A 20,921-nucleotide genomic window follows, 5' to 3' on the forward strand; every position below is an offset into this window, starting at 1 on the left:
ACATTTACATCGACATGAATGGGACTGGAGGATATTATGCTGAGCAAAATCAGTCAATCAGAGAAAGACAATTATCATGTGGCTTCACTCATGTGTGGAATATAAGAAACAGCACAGAGGATCATAGGGGAAGGGAAAACTGAATGGGAAGTCATCAGTGAGGGAGAAAAACCATGAGAGACTCTCAACTCTAGGAAACAAGCTGAGGGTTGCTGGAGGGGCAGTGGGTGGGGGGATGGGGTAACTGGGCGATGGGCATTAAGGAGGGCACGTGATGTTATGAGCACTGGGTGTTATACGCAACTGATGAATTATTGAACACTACATCTGAAACTAATGATGTACTATATGTTGGCTAAATGAATTAAAAAAAAACAACAACAAAGCAAAACAAACAGCTTCTGGGTGAGCAGTATTAAGTAGCATCTCGCAAACGTCCCTGAAGGGGAACATAAGCCAACTGTTGGTGCCGTTAAGGAAACAGTGGCCACCACGAAGGTTCCCACTCTGGCTCCCCCAAATTCTCCAAGACTTTTCCTTTAGGTTTGCTGAGGGCTAATGCATGGCCAGGAGGGGACCATGTCCATGTTTTCAGGGCCAACTTAAAAGGGAACAAGTCATCCAATGATTCATTCCCCCACTTTGGCTGCTAAAGATTCAGAGCTCAGGGTGGTGGTTCAGCCATGGTTGCTTTCTTCCGTCAGCCACCGACTCAGGAGCTCCTCTACCTGGGAGCTGTCGACTCAGGCATCCCTGGACAGGAGGAAGTGTTTGGCCCATGTGGCCAGCCCACTTTTAGGATCTGAAAAACACCTCTCAGTAGGAAACTGGAGGCCTTCTGCTGCATCCTCTCTGAGAGCAAGATCAAGCCAGATGCCCATGGCTGTCGCGGCTTTTCAAAAAGAAAGTGTACTATTTAGAAGAGCCCTGGCCTAGGAGGTTTCAAAACTGAGTGCTGTGCATGGCTGGTGGGAATGTAAAATGGTGCAATCGCTGCGCAAACAGGATGGTGGCTCCTCAAAAGATTAGGGGCGCCTGGCTGGCTCAGTCGGCAGAGCACGTGACTGTTGATCAGGGGGTCGTAAGTTCGAGCCCCACCTCCGGTGGAGAGTTTACTTAAAAAAACAAATAAATAAAATTGTTAAAAAAAGATTAAATATTTGACTTGTTTACCAAATTACTGTATGATCCAGCAATTCCACTTCTGAGCACATGTGCAGAAGAATTGAGAGCAAGGACTCAAACAGGTATTTGCACACCCATGTTCACTGCAGCGCTAATGTCAAGCCAAATGTCAAGGATGGATCAATAAAATGTGGTCTATACATACAGTGGACTGTTACTCAGCCTTAACAAGGAAGGAAACCCTGAGGCACGCTACCACGTGGATGAACCCCGAAGACACCGCACTCAATGCGATAAGCCAGATGCAAAAGAACACATGCTGTATGATTCCACTTACACGAGGCCCCTAGAGTTGTCAAAGTGACAGACACAGAAAGTGAACGGGCGGAGGGGCCAGGGGCTGGGGGAGGGGGGAGGGCAGCCGTGTTTAATGGGAACGGTCTCAGTTTTGGATGGTGGTGCTGGTTGTATAACAAGGTAAACATACTGAATGCCACGAAACGGTACACTCGTAAACAGTTAAAATGGTAAATTTTATGTGTATTTTATCACCCAAAAAGAAAAAAGAAATGAATGCTGTGTGTCACCCAACTGCTCGTGCAGCTGAGCTGCAAGAGCCACGAACTCTCAAGTGACATTTGTTTGCTGAACAAACTGAAAACTCTTTCCTCACCAGAGAACAAAGGGACTCCTTTTAATAAATCCTGAAGGGACCCAGGGACTCAGTCCAGCCTCTCCTGAGTGTGAGGTTTTGGTGGTGGTTTTGTGTTTTTGTTTTTTTTTAAAGAGAGAGAGAGAGAACTCGTGAGCGAGCAGGGGTCGGGGGAAGGGGCAGAGGGAGAGAGAGAATCCCAAACAGGCTCCATGCTCAGCATGGAGCCCAACACAGGGCTCGATCTCACCGTCCTGAGGTCACAACCTGAGTGAAACCAAGAGTCCAATGCTTAACCGACTCAGCCACCCAGGCAACCCTGAGTGTGTTTTTAACCCTTAATTAGCAAAATAGCCACCTGAACTGAGTCCACCTTCTAGTGCTTAAAAACTCCTGATTTCCTCTTTACCCGCTCCTGGCTGTTGGAGAGCTGCCAAGACTGGGACCCGGGTGTGGGTCAGGGAGGGCCACCCCGATGCTGCCTTGCTCTGGACAGCCTCGATCCAGGCACTGTGCTTCTCCAGCAGGACAAGCCGGTATTTCCAGGGAAGTTTCACTGTTTGGGGTGTGTTTTTTAGGAAACCAGAAACCCAAGTAAACCTAATAGATACACAGACAGAGAGACACAGATATACAGAGTCTATAATATATATATACATATTTATATTACATATACAACATATACGATAAACACTGAATAAAAATGATGTATACTAAAAAAAAAAGATGAGAAATATTCTTCAGCTATAAAATAAGTATCTCAAGGAAACTCATAAATCTGGAAGGAAAAAATGGCCTTGTTTTCAAAATCACTTCGAAAAGTGCTAAACAGAAAGGAAAAGCTAGGATTAAACCAGAAATAAGCCTTCCTTCCTTATTTTCCTCAAGAATGACACTATTTTAAAAGCATTCCTTGAGCTATAATCAAGATATAATAGTTTGGACCTCATTGTCTGCATTGGCTCGGCAGGCTGACCTTAAAATAATAAAAAAATCTATAAAACATAAGTTTGAGAAAGGAAGGTTGGAACCACATCCAAGCTGCGTTAATAGAGACCGGGAGGTATCTCGCTTTGCTTCACCCATGAGAATGTCTGCACTGCACTTTTACTTTGACATCATGCTATCTGGCAGGACTCAGCACGATGTAGACTGGGTCTGTGTAAGAAACAGGGTTAAAAATTCCAAAAAGGCAGACCACAGACTCAGAAAGTACTTTAATACACTTAAAAAATGGTTAAGATAAATTGTATGTTAAGTATATCTTATCACAATTGAAAAATTTTTAAAGAGAAATTAAACAATATGGGAAGGGGGTGAGTTACATTTGATTTTCAGGAGTTCCTAGAAGAGAGCGCCCAGACCTGCTCTTTGCGGTGATAAGACTGACTTCGGAATGCCAGATGCTTGTCTATAAAGAAACACAAGCAAGCCAATTTAAAAGCAGGGCTCGCATCAAGCAAATGGTAAAATACCAGCAGGTTTTCCTTCTGGAAGTTGGTCATCTTTAAAAGGCTGTTCGTTTCATGCCACAAAACCGAAGCCGTACCGTGAGTAAGGCTGGCCAGGTGGCACAAGCTTGAACACTCATTAAATCCCTGCCAAGGGACACCAACGGTGCCCTTCAGACAAAAGGAAAACAGGACAGACACTAATAACCAACTGGCCAGGACTTCCCACACGAAAGTAGGCCAAGTCCTGCAGGCGGAGATGGTGAAGAGCGTCATGTCCCACCGGAAATGGCAATGACTCGGCCACCGTGCCAGCTTGGGAGGGCAGGGCGGGGACGGCAAGAGACAGGAGCGGCAACGGGGCCCTAACAGGCAGGACAGGCAGTGGGGATTTCACGGAGAACCCATGAAGTCCGCTTCTGTTTAACTGGGGCAGTGACACCGCACATTCCCCCTGGAAATGAGCGCTTGCTTCTTAAGAAGGTCCCAGACTGACACACGGCTGTGTGGCGCCGTCGCATCCGCGGCCCGCTGAGCGCAAACCTGCCGAGCCGTCACCTCTCGCCTTCCAACACCCACCCCCGCCACCACGACCTCGGCTTGCAGGGAAGCTGCTAGCAGGGTGCAGCCTTCTCTGCTTCACCCGACCTTCCACATGAGGTAGAGACGCAGCAGAATACATGTTTTGCTTTTAAAAATGTCTTACAATTATTTTTATTCCTTTTGAATCGGCTCTATCTTACTGCCGGAGCTAATGCTAACTCACACTTCCTTACCGCGCTGCCTGCCAGGAGCCCCAGCGAAGGCGAGCACACACACCGGGGGAGGCTTTACAAGCGCGGCCCGGGGGCGAAGGCGGTGGCTACCCCAGGCCGGGCCAGGGCGGCGACAGCAGGGGGACCCACGGCCGCCACCGCCCGCACGTCCGCGGGCACCACGGCCCCGACACCACAAGCCCTGGGCCGACGCCTCTGAGGCGCGGTCTGCGAAACTCCTTTTTCTCAGCTGAACCAGAGTTGGCTCTGCTGTGGAGGGAACGCGTTGCTGGTCGAACTCATGACAAAGCGAGGCAGGGGCAGGGGACGTGTCATGGAGAGCACAGTGCTGCAGCTGGGGCGCCACCCTTCCTCCGCTGCCCAGCCCAGCACAGGTTCCCTGACCTGGTCGGGCAGGCGAGGCTCGAAAGGAGCTGAAACATCCCGGGTGTTCACGCCATTCCCACTTCCCCAGGGCATCGGATTCACAAGGATCGCACACATCTGTACCCGTCTGACATGAACACCGGGTCCTGGCTCTCGGTTGAGAGGACTTGGGAATCTCCACACTGGGTCAGGAAACTCCTTCTTAGAACATGACAGGGTGGGGCGCCTGGGTGGCTCAGTCGTTAAGCAACTGCCTTCGGCTCAGGTCATGATCCCAGGGTCCTGGGATCGAGCCCCGCATTGGGCTCCCTGCTCGGCGGGAAGCCTGGTTCTCCCTCTCCCACTCCCCCTGCTTGTGTTCCCTCTCTCGCTGTGCGTCTCTCTGTTAATTAAATAAATAATATCTTAAAAAAAAAAACAGAAACAAAACATGACAGGGCATCTGGGTGGCTCAACCGGTTAAGCGTCTGACTCTTGATTTCGGCTCAGGTCAAGATCTCAGGGTTGTGGGAATGAGCCCTGTGTTGGAATCCGCGCTGGGTGTGGAGCCTGCTTGGATTCTCCTCCCTCTCTCTCTCCCCCCTTGCCCCTTCCCTCTCTCTTAAAAACAAAATACCCAAAACAAACCCCAAACAAACCACAACATAGCATTGCTACCTCACAGAAGGCAAGCTGCAAAACACATGTCCAAATATTGCTCTTTATTTTTCCCCTTGTGAGTTTATTACAACATCTATTGTAGAAACCACTCCCTCTCACCACTAATAACAATCTTCCCTGTCTTCCCACACAGAAACTTTAGATGGCTAGCTGTAATGCCTTCCATGTTTCCAGTCTTACATCTTATCCTTTTCCCACTGCGGTGCAGGTCCTGAGCCCGCGCTCCCAGCCGTGCACCTGTACGTGGGCTCTGGGCCGTGCTGCCTGAGCTGAACACTGTACGCTGAACGAGGAAGCCTCAAGCAAGCCTGAGCTTCCCTCAGTGTCCTCGCCAGTAAAAGGGGTTGAACAGCACCAACTGCGGAGGATTATAGGTTTGAGAAACAATGAGTGACAAGCTTGTAACAGGGGCTCACTAAAGGGAATCATTCTATTTTGGGGGCTATGAGCCAAGAGGCTGGAATGATGGACAAGGGCGGGAGGAGGTCAAGGCAGCAGAGTTCGATAGTGAACCACATTAAAGGAAATGAACATATGGGGCAAACGGGCCCTTCAGGACTAAACCCTGACACATACGTGATGCAGAGAACACGAAAATACTTAAGAATTTATTACCGCAGGGCGCCTGGGTGGCTCAGTTGGTTAAGCGACTGCCTTCGGCTCAGGTCATGATCCTGGAGTCCCGGGATCGAGTCCCGCATCGGGCTCCCTGCTCAGCAGGGAGTCTGCTTCTCCCTCTGACCCTCCCCCCTCTCATGTGCTCTCTCTCTCCTCTCATCCTCTCTCAAATAAATAAAATCTTTAAAAAAAAAAAAAAAAAAAAAAAAATTTATTACCACAAACTAGAAGATCTCATAAAAGTGAGCGTATCATTAAGATACTAAATGACTCGCTGTCTGGACACACCTTCTTTTCTGCTGTTTAAATGTATTTTAACCCACATACAAAAGATATATTTAACAAACAAACCAAAAGCCTATTATATGGAAACCAACTTGTTAAAGTCAGAGCCAGAAAAGCAGCAAGAATATCTTGGGGAAAAGGTCTCATTACAAATCCCAAACAGGCTTCAGTCCCAAAAGTTCTACTGGTAGAACTCAATATTCTTTAAAATTCACACCCAGAAGAACAGAATTGGCACACTTAAATAAGACTAAATGTTATCTCCTCCTGCGCAGAGCAGGTTTCTTGAGATCTCCGGAGCCACACTTTCCAATCCTCGGTGTTGTAGCAAAGTGGGTTCAGAATGGCTGTGTGGAGCTCAGGACGCATCCTCCCCGAGTGCTCTGGTTCTGCCAGTCCGGAGCCTCAGGCGCCGCACTGGGAGCTGGGATCATGTGACCTGCACGTACAGCAAGGAACTAATTCAGAGTCGTAGCTGGGAGGTGAAGAACACACTTCAACACTGCTCTGCCTGTTCACTCTGATCTGAATCCATCCGGGTCCCGGAGATAAGCTTTCTGCATAGAAGTAGGGGGCAGTTAAAGAACAATGATGGGAGGAAGAAGGCTGCTAACAAGGCACCCGGGAATGGTGACTGAGGCATGAAAGCCTGGCTCTCTCCAGATCCCTTCAAGCCCAAGCTGGCTCCGCGTTCCAGAACCCAACCGCTATAAAACTGCCTGGGCCACCCAGAACCAAGACGCTGAACACAAGGCAAGCATAAAGCAGGTGCTGAAGGAACACTACCTCCTCAGAAACACAACAGGGCTTGTGCAGTGAGGATGAAACCAGGGCGGGGAGACAAAATCCTCCGCAGTTTCTCTGTACATGTCTTGATTCCAGCCAGAACCACGCCAATGCAGATGGTGAGGGTGCCAATCAGCATGGCACATGCTACATCTTTTAAGGACAAACACCTTTACTGTTGAGAAACAAGTGTCCCTGCTTCTGCCCACAGAGGAAACGGGTTCCCGTGGGTTAAGGATGGTCTGACATTGTGGAGTCAGTTACCCAGCATTGGGCTGTAAAGCATAGCTCACCCAACTATACAAAATCGAAACGAAGAAATGTATCCCCTCACAACCAAAAGTCTAGAGCAGGGGTTTTCAAACTGGGGTAGTTTTGCCCCTGGGGGACATCGGTCAATGTCTGGAGGCATTTCTGGCTGTTACAATGGGGGTTGGCATCTAGCGAACAAAGGCCAAGATGCTGATGAACATCCTAGAATGCACAGGACAGCACTCCCTGCCCCATCACGCAAGGTCAAGGGTGCCAAGGCCAAGCAACTGGTCTGGGGGAGCACATTCCTATATTTGGCTAATGCAAGGGCTCAGTGACATCCTAAAAGGACGAGCCTTTTCATGCTTACATGCTCCTCATGGTGAGTTGACTTATCCTCGGCCTTTCCCTGCTGTGGCCTCAGATGTCTGCCGCACATCAGGCATTACATTCTCCCGCAATTAAAGAGAACAAAAAAAGTCAAGTGTTTGTTCCTTTCCTGTCTCTCTGTATTAGAGGAAACCCTTTCCAGAAGCCAGCTGGCCACAACTCATAGGTCAGGGAAGGTCACATGCTCATGTCTGAATCAATCTCTGCCAAGGAAAACGGAATTACTAGGAAGAAGTCCTGGAACAGTAACACTGACTGCTGAGGCCGGGAGATGAGCGCTCCCACCCTGCAGCGCTTCGCCACCTGACCCCTAGACATAACTGAGAAGGCGGAGGGTGAACAGCGGGGTAGACAACCAGCACGTGCATCTCAACCTCAGAAGAAGTGGTGAGCCTGAACGCGAACCCGAGAGCTCTCTCCTTCCTTCACTCCACAACATCTGAATTATCGTACTTCCCAGCAGATTTGCTTCCGAGGCCGATCTCAGGCATTGGGAGAATCAGTTTGAGTACCATCATCACCAAAAACACAAGAATAAAATGCTAAGGCAGAACTGTGTGGCTTTGAGAAAAGCAATTCAACACTTTACCAACCGATCAGGTAATGAAATGGCATACTTTCTGGCCATATAAAGATAAGCAGTCATTTAAGTTAGTAAATAAAGACTAAACTGATGTTTCAGGGGACCGCAATCCGATGGGCCTGCAGGTCTGAGATAATCGTTGAGACAGGAGGCGCCCCCACCAAATCAGTGCGCACCACGTGGGGGCAGGGACTGCAACGTCCATCCGAATCATGCTCCCCGCTTCTGTGGTAGAAGTGGTAGCCAGGCCCTGGTTGCTCCACCAGAGGATATTTTTCCCCCTTGAAGATATGAGTGGAGGGAATGTGTGCCACTAAGATCTGTGCATGCTCCTATATGGGCAGCAAACAGAGCAGCTCTGGAAGCCATGTGTTAAAAATGGCAGAGTCCCAGGCTTGAGTCTCTAGAATAACCATGGGGAAGAGAGCTGCCCAATCTGGAACACCGTGCTGCACTGACAGAGGAGAGAGAAACTTCCATCTCACTGGTGGCCCTGGGTTTTTGGATGGCTTTGCTATAGCAGCTGACATCACTGTCACTTAATACACTGCAAGTATCGTCATTACTGAACACTGTTCCAGAAAATGCTAGCAAAATACCAGGAAAAAAAAACACAACAAATTCAGTATTGGTTGATGATATGTACGCTTGTCTAGCCACAGAACTCAAAACCGTTAGCTGAAAAAAAAATTAGAAATAAATTCATGAAGATGGCCAGTTTCTAAATTCTGTAAGTTAATCGTTTTCTACACACCAACAACCAGTTAAAACATAGACTGGGAAATAAACCCATTCACAGCAGGAAAATACATGCATAGAATATCCAATATATTTAGAAAACAGGAAGGACTTACGTAAGAAAAATGACTCAATTCTTTGGGACAAAGTGAATACCTTTTCCCCAATGAGGAGAATGACCACATTTCCATGTGGGAGGGCCAACTGCGTACTGATGTCTCTTCTTCCCCAAACATGCTGTCCTTGTTACCTCACGCCAATCAACACCCCCCCAAGATGTAACTTCACAAATGATTCTAAAGTTCATTGGAGGAAAACAGCCTGGCAACAGCAGAAAGACTCTGAAACAGGAGGGTTAGGTCGGTGTAGAGAACCCAGTCCTGGGGACAGACACACTCGGAAGCGCAGCCGTTAAGGGCCATGGCGTCAGTGCAGACCGGCGAGCGGATCGCAGACGCGTGTGACCAAGGGGTTAGCTCTATGCCCACAGACACAGCTTCTCCACCTCCGGCGATGCGCATTGGCAACATCAGCCACGTGCACGAAGATGTTCACGAGAGCTTCATTTAGAATCAGGAAAATCCGGAAGCAAACCAGTCCAGCAGTAAGGGCTTCCAGACCTCGCCCCCTTCCATACAACCCCGCCCCCCATTTTGTCTCCCCCACATCCAAGACTAGAGGTATATATGACTGTTCAACTAGCCTTTTTTGCCCGTTTTATCATGAGCCTCTTTCACACGGGTAACGACACACCTACCTCACTTGGATGGTTGCATACGTCATCATACTTTTTTCCTACTCCATACAATAAAGTAGTGTAGATTCTTATGGTTATCTTTGTATTGTATTTCTATAAGATTAACACAAATTTACAGTGATCACGTACTAACTCTCTAATTGGTAGTCATTTATTTTTATTTTTTTAAGGATTTTATTTGAGAGACAGAGAGCGAGAGAGTGCAGGAGCTGGGGGGAGAGGGAGAAGCAGGCTCCCCACTGAGCAGGGAGCCCGACATGGGGCTCGATCCCAGGACCCTGGGATCGTGACCTGAGCCAAAGGCAGATGCTTAACCAACTGAGCCACCCAGGCGCCCCTCTAACTGGTGGTCATTTAAATGCGAAATGCAAAAGCCACAAGGAGCTACTACTACACTCCCACTAAAATGGCTAAAATAAAGACTGGCCATGCTGAGCATTGGCAAGAATATGGAATAACTGGAGTTCCTGTACACTGCTGGAGGGGTATAAAATGATACAACCACTTTGGAAAACGATTTGCCAGTTTTTAAAAAAGTTGAATATGTATCTACTGGAAGAAATCCAAAATGTCCATTCATAGGGAAATGGACAAATAAGTGGTATACATCCATGGCATCCTACTCAGCAGTAAAAAGGGATGAACTGTCCATCTACACAATCACCTGGCTGACTCTGAAACTGGTTTGCCAAGTGAAAGACGCCAGACCAGGGAGTAAAGGGTATATACCGTATGATTCTGTTTATATAAAATTTTAGAAAATGCAAACTAGCAGATCAGTGCTGCCTGGAGACAGGGGCAGAGAGGGACGGGGGGAGGCAAGGAGGGGAGGAAACATCTGGGGGTGATAGATACATGCCCATTATCTTCGAGGGATGATGGTTTCACAGGGATATACACATGTCAAAACTCATCAAATTATATACTTCAAGTATATGTAGTTTATTGCATGTCAGCAAAGCCATAAAAAAAAAAAAAAGGAAAAAGGAAAAGACCATTTAAAAAAAGATAAATAAATGGGAATGCCTGTATTTGGCTCACATACAAGCCTGAACACCGGCGTTCACGTTCAATCAGCTGTCCTTTTTGAAAAATAGCCAAGTTTAACTTAATTCCTACTGTAACAAAATATCACAGACTGGGTGGCTCAAACAACAGACACTTATTTCTTACAGCTCTGGAGGCTAGAAGTCCTAGATCAAGGTGCTCACTCGGTTCTCTGGCCACCTTCTCGCTGTGTGCTCACCACATGGAGGAGAGACATGTCTCGCTCTCTCCCTCTTTTTATAAGGCCACTAACCTATTGGATTAGGGCCCCACCCTAATGAATGACCTCATTTAATCTTAATTACTTCCTGAAGATGTATCTCCAGATACAGTCACACTGAGGCTTAGGCCTCCAACACACGAGTTTGGTGGGGATGGGGGAGACATAATTCAGTCCATAGCACCTTCCTTACCATGGCCCGACGTGAAATTTCTAGTTCCATAACTTTCTTGACAGAACTTATAAAACATAAGCAGACAACAAGCTCTTTCCTTATCCATAAACTCAATTCTGCTAGATGAGCTTTTTCTCCCCCCAGATGTGCTTTTGCTATTAGATTACTGGGGGAACAACTCACCTGCCCAGATCTGGACTATTTCTACCCCTCCAGCAGATCTCAAAGAATAGCAAAAATATCCTCTATTGACATGCAAAATATATACACTACCCTAGCTATAAATTACTGAAAGTATACCAGTCTCCTGATTTCAGCAGAGAAATGTTCCTTCCAAAAAGAGCATGTCAGCTGCTTGAGGCAGGTCCCACAAGCCCGAATCAGCGACCCCCTTGCCGATTCTCAGCTCCTTCCGGAGAACGTGGGACAGGGTAAGGAGCAATAATGCCGTCTGAGCCCCGACGCGTCACCTACCAAGAGGAGGAGGACAGAAGGGCAAGGGACTTGGCAGCCTCTGCCACAGTAGGATGGGGAGTTCTACTGGACTTTCTATTAGCTACGTCGTCTAACTTCTGGTGCCAAGGACATCCGCACACTGCCAGAAGCAAACGGGCCTGGTGTTTACCACCGTCCCGCAAAGAAACAGTTCTACTTTGCTGACACGTGAAGAATCAGTAATTGCCACAGACAACCTTCCAATTTGGTCGCTTCCCAGAAGGCATTCAGGCCACATCCTTCTAGAATGACCCTAACACCACACGTACCTGCGTGCTTCTACCCTTGGGTCACTGCCATAGGTGGCAGCAGAAGATCGCTGGGAACAACTAAAACAACTGCCCCAAACTGAGGTATCACTCTAACAAAATGGCCCCTCTGGGGCGCCTGGGTGGCTCAGTCATTAAGCGTCTGCCTTCAGCTCAGGTCATGATCCCAGGGTCCTGGGATCGAGCCCCGCGTCGGGCTCCCTGCTCAGCGGGAAGCCTGCTTCTCCCTCTCCCTCTGCCTGCCTGCCGCTCCCCCTGCTTATGCTCTCTCTCTCACTATCTCTGTCTCTGTGTCAAATAAAAATAAAATCTTAAAAAAAAAAAAAAAATGGCCCCTCACAGTGAGGTGACAAGAAGGAACCAGGCATCACAGGCTCAGAGCTGCAATTCATCAACAGTGAAGGCTGGGAGGGGCTCAGGTCCTGCCCCAGGTCACCGGCTGGACGGAGTCTGGTCCAGGGCGATCAGGAGCAGTGATTTCAATCACATCTCACGAGGCGCCTGGGTGGCTCAGTTGGTGAAGCATCTGCCTTTGGCTCAGGTCATGATCCTGGGGTCCTGGGATTGAGCCCTGCATCGGGCTCCCTGCTCCACAGAGAGCCTGCTTCTCCCTCTCCCTCTGCCTGCCACTCCCCCTGCTGTGCTCTCTTGCTCTCTTGCTCTCTCTCTCTCTCTGTCTGGCAAATAAATAAGTAAAATCTTAAAAAAATAAAAAAATAAATCTCATCTCATGGGAAAGAGGAAGAGGCTGGGGAGGAGGACATAAGGAGACATATGGGAAAGGCCAACTGGAAGGACAACACCCCCCCCTCCAAAAGATACCCCACAACAAAGCCCCTACGAGAAAGCTGGTGCAGAGCTTGTGAGGTAAAGTCAGATGGGACACGAATCATTGGTGTTATGGTCTGAATGTTTGCGTCCTGCAGTATGATAGCACTGGGGGAAGGGGGAGGTTGGGGGGACAATTAGGTCATGACGGTGGAGCCCTCATGATTGGGATTAGTGCCCTTATAAAAGGGACCTCACAGCACTCCCTGGCCCCTTCCGCCATGTGAGGACACAACAGAACAACTATCTGTGAACCAGGAAGTAGCCCGCACCAGACCCTGACTCTGCCAGTGCCCTGATCTTGAACCCCAGCCTCCAGAACCGTGAGAGAGGAAGGCCTGCTATTCCGAATCCGGTCTCGGGTGTTTTGTTACAGCAAGTCCACACAAACTGAGACAGTCGGGAAGTTCTTGGCACACATCCAATCACCACACGTGCCAGAAGTGAAGTTCTTCATGATGTTGCAGGGCAGTAAAAATAAGATCAAAGAAGTAACGCTCTACCATTCCATAAGGGGTGTGATGGAAAACCATCTGGGATTCCATCAGAAATAAGCTTTTTGAAAGAACTGGTATATGGAGAGACAATCTGCACTTCATTGTCAGACCCTGTTACAGGCTAAATTGTGTCCCCCAAACTCCTATGTTGAAACCCTCATGCCCAGTACCTTACAATGTGACTATGTGGAGACAGGGCTTTTGGAAAGGCAATTAAGGTAAAATGTCTAGGTGATGTCCAATATGACTGATGTCCTTGTAAGAGGAGATTAAGACCTAGACATGCACAGTGGAGAGACCATATGAGGACACAGGGAGAAGGTGGCCACCTACAAGACAAGGAGAGAGGCCTCAGAAGAAACCAAATCTGCTGGCACCTTGATCTTGGACTTCCAGCCTCCAGAACTGTGCAAAAGTTAATTTCTGTTAAGTCGCCGAGTGTGTGGGATTTTGCTATGACAGCTTAGCTGACTAATACAGACCTCAGACTAAAGAAGCTTTATCTGAACTAATAATACTATCTAACAGAGAAAAGTAGTTGATAGGGTTAGGGTAAGAATCAGAATCCAGCTCAGACTCATGGAGTTTCCAGGTAGAGAGGTCCCGAAGCTGATCAGTTCAGCTGTAGACCAGAACAGTTCACCTGGTCTCCCATCTCCAGCCCACGTTCTTCCGGAAATAATGCAGCGCTAACTCTGAAATGCCACAAGGAGGCTCTGCGTTAACAAGGAGGTGCTGTCCTTAAGCGCTAAGACTTGAGAAGCTGAAACTAACAATACCCAGCACCTCCTATTTCTCTTGCTATTCATGTCACCTGCTTTCTGGCCATTTCATGAAACAGTAGGGTGCTGAAAAAAAGCAGCAAAAAAAATGGTGCTTCGTTAAGGACCATTATGACGTTTTTTAAAAAGGAGTTTCAAAGATCAGGTTTTTTTTTTTTTGTTTTTATTTTAAAGATTTTATTTATTTAGGGGCGCCTGGGTGGCTCAGTCGTTAAGCATCTCCCACTCCCCTTGCTTGTGTTCCCTCTCTCGCTGTCTCTCTCTCTGTCAAATAAATAAATAAAATCTTAAAAAAAAAAAAGGATTCTATTTATTTATTTGACAGAGAGAAAGCACAAGTGTGGGGGGAGCAGAGGGAGAGGGAGAAGCAGGCTCCCCACTGAGCAGGGAGCCCAACACAGGGCTCGATCTCAGGACCCCGGGACCATGACCTGAGCCAAAGGCAGACGTTTTAACGACTGAGCCACCCAGTTGCCCCATAGATAAAGTTTTTAAATGCACAGAGTTTATTCATTTCTACTATCCTCTGGTTTCTAAATGCACAGAGTTTATTCATTTCTACTATCCTCCATTTCCATAATCAAAGTTGTAACCCAGGCTTGGCAAGTGGTTGCGTTTGCCAGGGCTCAATTTGTACTTGTTAATTAAAATTTATCTAAAAATAATCAGTGAAAGATGATGGCTTGAAGTCTCAGATAAACAATTAAGCAAAAATTACCCTATTCATGTTGCTATACCTGAAAGCCATAAAAGGTAAACTTTTCTCTAATACATGAAATTCAGAAGATGATACCGAAAGTTTAAAAACTGATATAATTAGAACTCATAGTCTAACAAACCAAGACCTCTTGGGGCCCAGTTTTCTCATCCAAGAGTTGAGCTAGATGAGCCTTCCGTTCTTGGCTATGGTTAATGTTTTATTACCAACAATCACCTACCTTAATTAAAAAGCATCTTGACCTAACCTTACTATTAACCTACAATAGTGTTTCTATTCGCATTATAAAGGTCTTTTACTAATTCGTCACTAATTTACTCACTGAATTTCTGTGTACATGTATAAGTCCAAGCAATCTGACCATTGCCAAAGCCTTAACCTCCTTATTCACATCAACTCTCATCAGGTTCCCTGAATGCAGAAGTTGTGAGTCTCCCAGGAGATAAGTGAATGCCGACACTGACTGGGGCTTGCTCCATCCAGCACCTTCCCAAATCCTCTGCCCCAGTACCTCTGATCTAGCTGCAAAAGCTGCCCACTGCCACCGCAGCAGGCTCCCACGCTCAGGCTCACTGCCCACGCATCAGCCAGAGGGATGCTTCCAGCAGGTAACGAAGGCGGCGGGCACGTTGCTCAGTGGTCCTTCCTCCCTTGTGGAACAAGACTGTGTGATCTGCCCTGGCTACCTCTCCTCCCTCGGCTCCTATCACCGCTCCACCCCAACCACACCCGCCCCCTACTGTACCTTGGACACAGGCCCACACCCCAGATGGTCTCCCCGCCAGCTCGCTCACTGCATCCAGGCCTCTGCTCAAATCTCAAATGTCATGTTATCAGAGCCATTCCTGTCTGAACTAACACCCGACCTTCCTTCCTCCCTACCCAATTCCCTTGCCTGCTTTATTTTTCCTTAGCATCCAGCAGCTGGTATCACATATTTATTCATTGTCCGTCTTCTGCCAACAAAGCCTTATGAACTTGTGTTCAATGCCGTATCCCCAGCACCCAGGTGTTCAACATATCTTGGTCCTACCACTGTATCAGTTTGCCAGGCTGCGGTAACATGGCACCACATGTTGGACGGCTTAAACAACAGAAACAAATGGTCTCTCAGCTCTGGAGGCCGGAAGTCCAAGATCAAGGTGTCAGCTGGTTGGTTCCTTCTGGGGGCTGCGAGGGCGAATACATTCCAGACTGCTCTTCTTGCCTCTGGTAGTTTGCCGGCAATCTCTCCTGTTCCTAGCCTTATAATCGCATCAGCCAGATCTCTGCCTTCCTCTTCACATGGCGTCGTCCCTCTATGCACGTCTGTGTCTGTGTCCAAACTGCCCCTTTTTATAAGGACTCCAGTCAGAGTGGATCAGGCCCATCCTAATGACTTCACTTTAACTCGATCAGCTCTGTAAAGACCCGATCTCCAAATAAGGTCACACTCTGAGACACTGGGGGTTAGGACATCAATATATTTTTTTTTTGGAGGACACAACTCAACCCATAACAACCACTTAGCAGCCATGCGACATCAGGCAAGTTAGTTAACCTTCGTCAGTAAAATGAGTCTTAGTAATTCATTGTACCTGCTTCATTTGGATAGTGAAGACGGTGCCCCTGACATCAAAAAGGTGTATTCCTGTCCCTTTATGTGAGACACACAGATAGTGACATGAAAAAAGCTCAAGAGCATGGGCTTGGCAGCCAGGCAGCCGGGGTTTGAGCCCTCTCTGCACTTGCTGGCTCTCATCTTGCAGAAGTTGCTTAGTCTGAGACCAATCTCCAGATATGCTGTAATATAAAATAATGCACATCAAGTCCTTAGCACATGGTATGCTCTCTCGGAATGTGAGCTGTCAGAGGCAGGGCTGAGGCAAAGATCGACAGTGTCACCTCATCCCACCCATGTCTTGCAAATTTTTTCGGTCATCATTTAATCACACATAGCAACAGAAAACAGGAAGCTCGAGCACAGAAAACACAGTAGTGCCATTACACAGGATTGGGTACCGACTATAACAAAAATTTGTCTTTTTAAACTTTTATTCAGTATCACTCATATCCAACTGCCTACAGACATCAGATGGGAACATTGACCAGACACCTCAAACCGGCCAATCCCAAAGTGAACCCTTGGTCTCCCTGCCCACCTCATGGAGTGGGGTCTTCCCCAGGCTCCCTCCCCATTGCATCTTGTGGCTTCTGGAGTCCTACTTGATTGACTCTTCTTTTTCTCTTGTATCCCAAATTTGATCCATAAACAAATTGTTGTACCTTCGAAGTATATTCAAAACCCAAACCCTTCTCCACTGGCCCACCTCTGTTACAGCAACAGCTCCTAAATGGTCTCCCTGTTTCTGCCTTGCCTGACCCCCACCCATTCTCTACCCCCTACAGAGCAGCTGGAACCCGCTCTAGCATGCTAAGCCAGGCCATGCTCCTGGCTCAGCTGCCCTCCGGGGCACCCGCCAGCCCCTGACTCAGTGGCCACTGTCAGACTCCAGTTTTAAAGGACCTACAAGATTGGATGCCCTCCCCACCCCTTCCTCTATGGCCTTGTATCCTACACTCTCCCCATCCCTCGCTTGGTCTGTGACCTCACTGGCCTCAGACACACCAGAGCCTCTGCACTTGGTCAAAGGGTGCCTTCTCAGCAAAGCCTTCCTTAAAGACCCCACTTAATATCACAATGCGTCCTCAACACTCACCGCCCCCTTCATTACTGTTCCCACACGCTCATCACTACCTACCATCCTGTATATTTTATCATCCGGCTTTCCCCTGGCCCCCACGTGGGCAGGGTCTTGCTGGTTTTGCTCTCTGCTGTGCCCTGATGCCTGGGACAGTACTAGCATGTTGCAGGGACTCACACAGCTACCGAATGCACGAATAGCCAACGCTTTTAAAGCTCCTCCAAGAAGGGTTCATCTGTACTTGAACCTGCATTTTAAAAGGTGGGTTAAAATGATTAAACATTTTAGGAAGTTCTTCAGGCATACTGAAACAAGACTTGTTTAACAGGATACTTCATGGCTTGAGAATTGCACTGACCAAGTTTATTATTTTAGCTAGCTCAAAATGTGTATGTTCCTAAATAAATGGAAGACATCCAGTGTTCACGGACTTGGAAGACTTAATATTGTTCACATGGCAATTCTCCCCAAGTGATCTACAGAGTCACAGCAATCCCTATCAAAATCCCATTGGCTTGTTGGCAGAAATTGACAAGCTGATCCTAAAATGCATATGGAATTTCAAGGGATCCAGAATAGCCAAAACAATCCAGCACAACAAAGTTATTTCCCCATTTCAAAACTTACTACAAAGCTACAATAATCAAAATGTATGGCACTGGCCTAAGGATAGACAGATAGGTCAATGGAAAAGAAATGGAAGTCCAGAAATGAAGCCATCTACTTATGGCCTACTGATTTTCAACAAGGGTTCCAAGGCCCTTGGAAAGAACAGTCTCTCCAACAGATGGTGCTGGGACAACTGGATTTCCTACAAAAGAATACATTCAGGACCTTACTTCACACCACGCATAAATATTAACTCAAAATGGATCAAAGACCTAAATGTAAGAGCTAAGACATAAAACTCTCAGAAGAACATACAGGGCAAAATCTTCATGATCTTGGATTCAGCAATGGTTTCTTAGATATGACACCAAGAGCACAACAGAAGAAAAAGTAGGTAGTTTGGACTCCATCAAAATTAAAAACTTCTGGGTAGTCTGGGTGGCTCAGGTAGTTAAGCATCTAACTTTTATCTCAGCTCAGGCCTTGATCTCAGGGTTGTGAGTTCAAGCCCCATGTTGGGCTCCACGCTGGGCGTGGAGCCTACTTAAAAAAAAGAAAAAAGAAATTTAAAACTTTTGCATTAAGGGTGCCATCAAAAAGGTGAAAAGACAACGTACAACCTAAGTGGGGCACCTGGGTGGCTCAGTCATTAAGCGTCTACCTTCAGCTCAGGTCATGATCTCAGGGTCCTGGGATCGAGTCCCACATCGGGCTCTCTGCTCAGCAGGAAGCCTGCTTCTCCCTCTCCCACTCCCCCTTCTTGTGTTTCTGCTCTCGCTTTCTCTCTCTGTCAAATAAATAAATAAAATCTTAAAAAAAAAAAAAAAAAGACAACCTAAGAATGGGAAACAAATATCTGCAAACCATATATCCAATAAGGGCCTAGTATCCAGAATATGTAGAGAACTCTTACAAATCAACAACAAAAAGACAAACAACCCAGTTTTAAAAAATGGGCAAAGTATTTGAACAGAAATTCCTCCAAAGAAGATACACAGATGGCCAATAAGCACATGAAAAGATACCCAAATTATTAGTCATTAGGGAAATGCAAATCAGAACCACAATAAGACAGCACTACAATAGCTATCATCAAAATAAAAAAAATCTGAAGCATTAGCGAGGACATGAAGAAACTGAAAGTCTCGTCCATTGCTGGTGGGCACATAAAACAGTGCAGCCTCTGAGAAAGCAGGCTGGCGGTTCCTCATAGTTACACATAGAATCAGTGATTCCACTTTTCGGTCTATACCCCAAAGAAGTGTAGACAGGTGTACACAAATCTGTACACAAATGTTCACAGCAACACTATTCACAACAGCCAAAAGGTAGAAACACAGATGTCCATCAATAGATGCGTGGATAAACAAAATGTGGTGTAGCCATATAATGGAGTATTATTCAGCTCTAAAAATCAATGAAGCACTGATACATGCTACAACATGGATGAACCTGAAAACACGCTAAGTGGAAGAAGTCAGACACAAAAGGATATTGTATGTGTGCATGTATATGAAATGTCCATAGACACGGAAAGTCGATTAGTGGTTGCCAGGGCCTGGGGGGGGGTGGGATGGGAGGGTTTCCTTCTGGGTTGGCGAAAACGTTCTGGAACTAGTTGGTGGTGATGGTTGCACAACACTCCGACTTAGTAAAAACCACGTAACTGTACGCTCTAAAATGGTTAAATGACAAATTCTAGGTTTTGTGGATTTTACCTCAACAATAACAAAAAAAATGAACACACCCCCTTCCAAAGTAAGTTGCTATTTTTAGATTTCAAGAGAGTCAAGTACTAAATAAAATACTGAAACACCTAGAAGAACTTGAAAATGCCTAAATCCCATTTCAGCGCTTCTCCCTTTCCCCTAAAAAAGAGACGCACCTTCATGTAAGACACTGTTGTCTTCACCTTGCGAATTCCCGAGTTGGAGCTCTACAGCCAAAGCACTCTCAAGCTCTCATCTGCTGTTTCAGTACCTCTGTCTATCCCGGACAGGCCAGCCATGACACTCACGTGTGGTAAATACACCTTGCTAGAGACCACGTAGTTTCCTGGCCACTACCTGTCGTAACTGCCGGCATTCTTCACTCCCTCCTCACGCCCTCCCTGCATTCCCTGAGGAGGTGAATGGAGAAATTCTTTCTCTTCGTTAGAAGACCCCGGTGTGTATGACCTCATGAGCGGAGAGCTGAAGAGGACGCATGGGCATCTCCCAAGTCCCATACGGCACTAGGGTTCCAAAGTCAGGTATCCTAGGCAGGAGCCCCAGCCAGGCAGCAACAAAGCCTGGGAACAGTGTCTTCAAGCCCAAATATCTTCTACCTAGAGTAGAAGCCTTGGGCTTTACTAGGTCATCCTTTTGGGCAGGACAGGAACACACGGTGGTCCCATCTACAGAACACAAGGTCAAGCCTGCATGTGACCAGTTTTGATCTTCCTAGACCAGACCCTTTTCTCCTCATCCAAACACACTCACAATTTCTGGGCAGATTTCAGTATTTATGTCATCCCCTGGTCTTCCATGAGTTACCCATCAACAGTCAAATGGCCAAAAAAATAGACCAAAGAAGAAAAAGCCATAAAAATCCTAAGTAGCACATGAAAGATAATTCATCTTTGGGGCGCCTGGGTGGTGCAGTCGGTTGAACCTCTGATTCTTGGTTTCGGCTCAGGTCATCATCTTGGGGTCCTGGGATCCAGCCCTGCGTCGGGCTCCACGCTTAGCGGGGAGTCTGACTGGGATTCTCTCCCTCTGCCTCTGCACCTCCCCCCACTTTCTCTCTCTCTCAAATAAATAAAATCTTAAAAAAAAAGATAATTTATCTTTGAATAACTGATTGGTCAATTTTAAAGTTTATCTTATTTAGACGTGAATATAGTTGAGAAAAAGACTGTTCAGCTATTCCGTCGACTACATCCACGGTATAATTCTATGCCCAGAAGGAAAAAAAAAAAAAAAGCTGGAAGGAAGGAAGTATACTGACCAGGTTAACAGCAGGTAACCAGAATTACAGAATTATGGGTAGATTTTCTTATCAGCATTTTCTAATTGTTATAATCAGCATGTCATGTAATAATAAAGAGGATTCCTTGAAACAATAAAAAGACAGCTGTGTCCCCGCCTCTATGCAATCTAAATACTCTACACCCCACA

General features: G+C 46.9%; 1 protein-coding gene and 1 long non-coding RNA gene across 8 annotated transcripts in view; both read right to left on the minus strand.

Annotated features, from left to right (window-relative positions):
* Nucleotides 1-20,921, minus strand: part of DOP1B (DOP1 leucine zipper like protein B) — a 107,087-nt gene that overhangs the window by 79,517 nt on the left and 6,649 nt on the right. The gene's annotated exons all lie outside the window — the stretch shown is intronic.
* Nucleotides 1,640-20,906, minus strand: LOC118524872 (uncharacterized). The gene is made up of 4 exons (XR_013449028.1): nucleotides 19,649-20,906; nucleotides 17,212-17,401; nucleotides 16,048-16,252; nucleotides 1,640-6,372 (listed from the first exon to the last, which is right to left on the minus strand). It is a non-coding gene; the product is annotated as an uncharacterized LOC118524872 (long non-coding RNA).

This window comes from Halichoerus grypus, chromosome 1 (genome assembly GCF_964656455.1).
Source record: "Halichoerus grypus chromosome 1, mHalGry1.hap1.1, whole genome shotgun sequence".
Classification (NCBI taxonomy): domain Eukaryota; kingdom Metazoa; phylum Chordata; class Mammalia; order Carnivora; family Phocidae; genus Halichoerus; species Halichoerus grypus.